Raw genomic sequence first — 8,158 nt, forward strand, 5'->3', positions numbered from 1 at the left:
GTGAATGAATCACATTTTCTTTCTTCGCTTATCTTTGATGGACGTTTGGGTTGTTTCCATATCTTGGCTGTTGTGAGTAGTGCTGCAAGGAACATGAGAATGCAGACATCTCTTAGAGATCCTGATTTCCATTCTTTTGAATACATACCCAGAAATGAGATTGCTGGATTATATGGTAGTTCTACTTTTAATTTTTTGAGAAACTTCCATACTATTTTCTATAGTGGCTATACCATTTTACATTCCCACCAACAGTGTACAAGGGTTTGATTTCTTCACATGCAAGCCAACACTTAATTATGCTTTTTAAAAATTATAACCTCCCTAACTGGTGTGAAGTGATATGTCACTGTGGTTTTGATTTTCATTTTCTTGATAATTAGTGATGTTGAGCATCTTTTCGTACCTTTCGGCCATTCGAAGGAAAGATCTTCAGGAAGATTAAGATAGGAGCAATCAGGGTGTTGCAAGTCTTGATTATGCACAGATGTTAATCATGTATCATGAGACTTCCAATCAACATGTTCCAAACTGCCCTCCAAGAAAAAGACACGTAAGGATTACCCTACTTCTTATGTTTGTGTGATAATTAACCAATCTCCTCCTAATGGACATAAAAATTGTTCCCCATTTGTTGCTATGAGTAATAGGACTGAGATCAACATCTTTGAACATGAAATCTTAGACAAATGTGCATGCTTTCTCACAGGAAAGACACAGCAAAGTGCAAACTTGATTAAAGTGAGCAGAGTGTTAAGACTGAAATTTTTTACAAATATTGCTGAACTTCTGTTCTAAAGATGCCATACCAATTTACAGTCTTTCAGATTCACGTGTGTGAATGCCTTACATTCTCATAGGCATTTTATTTCATCAGTCTTTTAAATTTTGGCCAAACTTTCAGATGAAAGATACTGTCTCATTATTTTAGTTCCTTATTTTCAAATAGGTTGAGTATAAAATTAAACTGTTACCCATATGGAGCTGGATTTCTGCATTAATGTCTTGAGTACCAGGATTCTTCTAGGCATACTTTACATTCTGAAATATCAACAAGACATCCCTCCTTTACTATGAAAAGCAAGGACTTGATGAGTACGATCAGTTGTTGGGCAAGAGAACCAGGCAGGACACGCTTAGCTAGTGAAGATCTGAGATCAGAGCAATTGCCAGAGTTCGTGAGAGAGACCACATGAAAAACCTCATCTAGAGAGCCCATGGTAGGCTGGCAGTCAGCATTCGGGATTTAGAGTTCAGCATAAGGTAGAGAAGGGACTATAAGGAGAGAAGGTGGACAACGTGGGTAGAGGGTCCAAGATAACTTCTGACAATAAGCTTGGGAAATCTCTGAATTACCACCAGCAGCTAGAAGTTGAGAGGCGTGGGTGGGCAGATCTACTGGATGAAAGGACTAGAGGCATGCCAAATACCTCACCTACCTTAGAATCCTCTGTGCCTACCATCAGGCAGAATATAGGTAGCTTTTCTGTGTCACCCAGTGATGCTAGATGCTGGGAGAGCTACATCTCTTGGCTATTCTGGTGGTTCACTGCATCCTTGCCAGTGTTCCTAGCTGGGAGCTGTGCTGATGGCTGCTGGAGTCTGGTATTTTTACCCTGTGTACAGTGCCTCCTCCACTGAGTTTGGGGCAGTATGAGTGGGCAGGCTTGGGAAGTGATGACAGTTGAGACAGGCCAGGAAAACCAGTGAGTAGTGAAAGGGGACCTAAAACTGCAGAGAGGGAGAAATTGAGGGGAGATGTCCTGAGGCTAATTACCTCAATGATTCTGCACATAAAGGGCTGAGTGTGGACATATCTGGAAAAGATAATCTAGATGACATCCCCAGCTCATGGTTCCTGAGTTCTTTTTTCTTTTTTTTTTTAATTATTTTCAGTTCTATTTCTTCTCAATAAGTGTGTAAAATAGTTATACCTATTTCTTGATTTAATAACGGTGACATTGTGATTTGTTTATTTTAAATGTTCAGAACAAATTTTAATTTTTTATACATAAAAATTTCATTCAAATCTGACCACACTAAATATTGGCAAACATCATGAACAATAAACAGGAAACATAAACACACATGAATAATAAACATTAAACACATTATAATAAATAATGAATAAACACATTAAACATGAAAAAAGAGTGTTATTTTTCACCTATCAAAAAACTAGAAAAATTAAAAAGCTAATTGTAATTATGTTACAGTATTCCCATGTATCCATATGACTGTTCTATTTTTTGTGGTATCTGTGTCTAGTTTTGGTATCTGGGTGATGGTGGCCTCATAGAATGAGTTTGGGAGTGTTCCTTCCTCTGCAATTTTTTGGAATAGTTTCAGAAGGATAGGTGTTAACTCCTCCCTAAATGTTTGATAGAATTCACCTGTGAAGCCATCTGGTCCTGGACTACTGTTTGCTGGAAATTTTTAAATCACAGTTTAAATTTCAGTACTTGTGATTGGTCTGTTCATATTTTCTATTTCTTCCTGGTTCAGTCTTGGGAGATTGTACCTTTCTAAGAGTTTGTCCATTTCTTCTAGGTTGTCCATTTTATTGGCATATAGTGCTTGTAGTAGTCTCTTACGATCCTTTGTATTTCTGTGGTGTCCATTATAACTTCTCATTTTTCACTTCTAATTTTATTGATTTGAGCCCTCTCCCTTTTTTTTCTTGATGAGTCTGGCTAAAGGTTTATCAATTTTGTTTGTCTTTTTGAAGAACCAGCTTTTAGTTTCATTAGTCCTTTCTATTGTTTTCTTCATCTCTATATCATTTATTTCTGCTCTGATCTTTATGAGTTCTTTCCTTCTACTAATTTTGGGTTTTGTTTGTTTTCCTTTCTCTAGTTGCTTTAGGTGTAAGGTTAGGTTGTTTATTTGAGATTTTTCTTGTTTCCTGAGGTAAGACTGTATTGCTATAAACTTCCCTCTTAGAATGGCTTCTGCTGCGTCCCATAGGTTTTTGTTTGTCATGTTTTCATTTTCACTTGTCTCTAGGTATTTTTTTAATTTCCTCTTTGATTTCTTCAGTGATCCATTGGCTGTTTCGTAACATATTGTTTAGGCTCCACATGTTTGTGCTTTTTACAGTTTTTTTTCTTGTAGTTGATTTCTAATCTCATAGCATTCTGGTCAGAAAAGATGCTTGATATGATTTCAATTTTCTTAAATTTACTGAGGCTTGCTTTATGGCCCAGCAAGTGATCTATCCTGGAGAATGTTCCATGTGCACTTTAGAAGAATATGTATTCTGCTACTTTTGGATGGAATGTTCTATAAATATCAATTAAGTCCATCTGGTCTAATATGTCATTTAAGGCCTGTGTTTCCTTATTGATTTTCTGTCTGGATGATGTGTCCATTGACATAAGTGGGGTGTTAAAGTCCCCCACTATTACTGTGTTTCTGTCAATTTCTCCTTTTATGGCTGCACATCTGAAACCTCTTTAGAGGTGAGCATTGGCCTTTATTATTATTTTTAATAGAACACAGTGTATGGGCTCGAAATAGAATAATGAATATCACAGTAAATCACACATAGGCTAGTATTTTTCAAGAAACTTTTGAGACTGGGTATATTTATGCATATATACATGTACACACATATACACTCATATATACTCACACTCACACATACACACAATTGGTAGCTGTTTCTGTGTGAGCACCCATGCAGAGACTTTCTAACAAAGAAGGTGACTTTGTTGGTGCAGTTCCTTTTGCTCAGTTGTAAAATGAATGCCCATTACAAAGGCAAACATGCTGAAAAAGGTCAACAAAGAATACAGGGACCACTTCCTTGTGATCTTCTGGAAAGCCTCTGAACACATGGAGCTGGTCTTCTGCCTTAATTTGGAGAAAGTGTAATCTACCAAGCACTTCTATGGCCTTGTCAGAAAACTGGATGTCACTAATGATGGGAGTGTGAATGGTGGCAGGGATTGCCCAAGACCAGTCTTCTGATGACTCTCCTTGGCACATCTTCATGAAAGGCAACTGCCCTACTAAGGAGGAGATCTAGGAATTCTTGAATATAATGGGTGTGTAGACTGGGAGGAAACACTTCATCTATGAGAGCCTAGGAAGCTTACCACTAAAGATTTGTGCAGGAAAAGTAACTGAAGTGCCAGCAGGTAGCCAACAGAGATCCTCCACACTATGAATTTCTGTGAGGTCCAAGAGACCATGCTGAAACCAGCAAGATGAATGTCCTGCAGGTTTGGGCAAGGTCACTTACACTATACACAGTTCCTTCCCACACCAATATGAGGAAGCTTTTAGAAATGAGGAAGAGAGAGCCTGAGCAAGTTGTAGCAAGGGTTAGCACTACTGCCATGGACAGCACATGTTCCAGGGTCATGTCCAGTTTCTTCTCCTACCCACAATGAGCCTGAACTGGTTTCTTTAATTTGTGGTTGAAGAGAGCAAACAATGTTCCAACTAGTGGAGAACTGGTACTGGGCTGGAGGAAACACAACATATATCATTTTGTCTTTCTGTTTTATGTGGTATCTTGGAGATTTCCCTTCCTTCTTTCCTTCTTTTTTTAAGTAATTTTTTCACTCTTTCTTAATTTCATTCATTCTTTCTAATTAATTTCTAAATGTGTCTTTTAATAGAAGATTTAAATAGCTTCAGAATATAAGTTTATTAATCAAATCTTTGGTTATATACTTATTGCTATGTATCAAGTTTAAGTGTAGGAGCTATGTAATTTGGAAAACAAATTGGTAAACCTTCCATCTTATTTTATGATATAGAATAGGATATCATGGCACTGAGTAGGTGTTTCTTTGGAAATATGAAAGAACTCAGTAGTAAAATTGTTGGGTTTAAGAAATAGGTAATGTGAAGATGGCTGACTCATGGCTTTCCTAATACATTCAGTCCATCATTTTGTAAAATTAAAAGACGCATACATGAATTTACTTAACTAATCCAAGAATGTAGGAGAAATTAAAACTTAAATTAGCACGTTCACTGACTCATTTATTCTCTAAACATTAACTGAACATGTGCTCTTTGGAAAACACCTTGATATTCTTAGGGATCTTAGGGATTTTGTGTCTAGAGCAGTTAGAAGTTATATCATGTTAGCCCAATTAAAAAGGAGTGAAGGGGTGGGAGCCCAGGTGAGAGCTGTTAGGTGTAAAAGCCCTGAGGCAAATCCATCTGGACATTTGGGAAGCTGCAGTTTTTCAGGGGAAAGGAAGTTTTAAGCTTAGCTATATGGTGGGTGAGGTAAGGATATGGGAGACCCTCAGATAGTATGTCTCAAAGTTGAGAGACTAAAGCCTAAAATGTAAAATGGCTCTTAGCAGTTACTCTCGAATCCTGGATAAATTAGAAAGAAACTTTCCACTGGGGGAGGCAAGGTAGGTGTTTCAAGTACTAGTCCCAGTGCATTTGATCACAGCCTGCAAAGTAACTGTTTTACATTCTCAACTACAAACACATGCTGTCTTCCATAAAAAAGGAAGGACGACTCACAAGATGGAGGTGATAACCCGAGGAATTTTTCCCAGGCTGTGAAATCTAATCAAGGAACTGAAACATTTGTCCATGGGTATTTCAGAACTGCTATTGTCCAGTGGCTCTTATACTTCCCATTTTCTTGTTTCTAAACAGGAATGTCTATAGATGTTACCCTACTGCTATCTCTCCATTGTACATTGGATTTGTTAGGACAGATGACTTGTCTCTTTATCTTATATGCCCATAAATAGAGATTTATTGTGCCCAGCTGGTTTGCTTAATGAACTTCCCCCCAAGAGCCTCATCATCTGCAGGTGGACCTGATTTAGATGATGAGACTTGGATTTTAAGTTGATTTTGTAATGAGGCAAGACTTTGGGGGATCTTGGGTGAGGGTGAATGAATTCTGTATAAGGTGGGGACTTGAAATATTGAGGCCTGGAGGGTAAACTGTGGCAGACAGAACCTCATGGGGCCCCCGTGATCCCCACCTCCTGGTGGTCATGCCTTTGTGTATTCATTGTGGGTAGGGCCTGTGACTTGCTTCTAACCAATATATTATGACAAAGGTGATGAGATGTCATGCCTATGATGACATTATATTATATGTGTTTTGGAAATAATTAAAACAAACCATCCTGCTGACTCAAAAATGCCTCTCTACAAGCTATGTGTAAAATATAAAACAAACCTAGACTATTAAGGAGAGATCTTTCTTGAAAAAGGATTATTACAAGGGTAGAAAGGGACTTCTGAAACAGGGCGAGGGCACCTAGAGCAATAGAGAAAAGCTGTGACCATAAGATCTGCAAGGATTTCAAGCATTAGGCAACAAGGGATTCTCTTTTGTAGATAGGAGTAAACAATGCTAGAAAAAACTGGGTGTGGGGAAAGGGGATGAAGGGGTAGTGTGACTGGATACTAAATCAGAGAATGTTTTACCCTGAGGACAGCTGATTCTCAAGAGGGGTTGTATGCTGGCTCTGGTGAGAGGAGGCCAAAAATTCAGGGGCCTGGAGGAAGAAAAGAAGCTTAACTAAAGTTTGGCTAACAAGCATTTTGTTTCAACTGATCATTCATGAGACCAAAAAGTGGTATTTTTGAGGATCTGTATCTGGCCTTGTCATAGGTAAACAAAGGAAAATCCATGAGTCTTATTTAAATTATATGGGGAAGAATGGTTCTTTGAGGTAAGCTATTTCCTGGAACACAAAGTGGGGGGGAACCTTGTAACCTACACTGTTTTCCAGAATCACAGGGCTCAGGTAAAATTCAATGTTATCATACAGGAAAGAAAATATTTTTATCATTAAATAAGCATTAAACTGGGATATGATGTGCATCACAGGCAAGCAACTAAAGAGATAGCAAAGTCAACAAGAAATCTCACCCTTTTATACAGCCAAGCAGATACAACCCGTTACATCCATGTTCTCAAGATAAAAGATAGCTAGTCCTCAAGTAAGAGGACTTGGTATCACCTTTTGTCAGACACAATTCTTCCTAAATGCACATGGTAATTGGGGTGGCCCTCTGTGTTAGAGTTTATCCAAAGGAAAACATTCCTGGGTTATAAAATTATCAAGAATATTTAAAAGAGAAAGGTTTTTTGTATTTACAAATTTTCTAAAGTAAATGCTCTAAAAAAAAGGAAGTCGCATTCCTTTTTTTGGACACCAAAAAAGAATTAAAATTTTTAATTTTTTAATTTGTATTTATCTTTACAGTACCCTCCCTTTGTTGCTGCAAAATAGTTAACACTACTGTTTTAAAATTTATTTCCACTGCCATTTCTACCTTTCTCTGGGCAAATTACAGCCATCTAAATAACCAACAAGTCTGTGGTAAATTACAAAGCAATGCAAGTACAGAAATAAAGTAGGATGGGTTGAAAAATTCAGTACATTATTTGCCTTGGGGAGAAAACCTTTAAATATATCAGACCAATGGTGAATGGTTAAAGCAAATTCTTGATTAGCAATGTGCAAAAGTTCTTCATCGTACATTAATTTTACAAACTGTTGTGACGCTTTATTGCTCAAACTTCCAAATGAGTAACTGTTTGAGTATTATTTAGTAGTTCCTTATAAAATATTATAGTACGCAATCCAAGCCTAAGGGAGAGCATAACTCTAGAGTCTGATCATCTAACTATTTTAACTAGGGCCAATAAATTTCTCCTGAGTTTCCCTTAATTACATAAGTAATATAACATTTACATGATGATTTAGAGTTCTTCAATAAGTGCTCCATCTCACCAAATAATTTTTCCCAGATGTGAAACACAAAGACATTTGGCCACTATCTAGTAACAATGTCTTATTACAAGGCACCTGTTGAAGGGTAGAGTTTGAACTTCCAGTGTTTAATGTACATGGCTCTAATTGTTTTAAGCCTTGAGGACAAACCCAAGCTCTTTTTTGGCATCGGTCCAAATCAGTAATTATATTACTATAGCAGTCAATTAAACCTCCACAAATAATGACCTTGTTTATCTCTATATATTGGGACTGGAGAGGACCTGCATCCCAAGGTTAATGGAGTGACACTAGACCTGTCCTCTGAAGTCTCTATCTGTAAATAACAGATTTGTTTGTCTATTAGTTAGATGCTTTGCTTTTTTATACCATCTTTCTGTCTCTTTCAGGATAGTCATAGTCCCAATACCCACCTG

At 37.4% G+C, this 8,158-nt stretch overlaps 1 non-coding gene across 1 annotated transcript; it reads right to left on the bottom strand.

The window, feature by feature from the left end:
• Nucleotides 1-441: 441 nt before the first annotated feature.
• Nucleotides 442-578, bottom strand: LOC112062021 (U8 small nucleolar RNA). Its single transcript, XR_002890496.1, has one exon. It is a non-coding gene; the product is annotated as a U8 small nucleolar RNA (small nucleolar RNA).
• Between the last annotated feature and the right edge of the window lie 7,580 nt (nucleotides 579-8,158).

The sequence above is a fragment of the Physeter macrocephalus genome, chromosome 21 (genome assembly GCF_002837175.3).
Source record: "Physeter macrocephalus isolate SW-GA chromosome 21, ASM283717v5, whole genome shotgun sequence".
Taxonomy (NCBI): Eukaryota; Metazoa; Chordata; class Mammalia; order Artiodactyla; family Physeteridae; genus Physeter; species Physeter macrocephalus.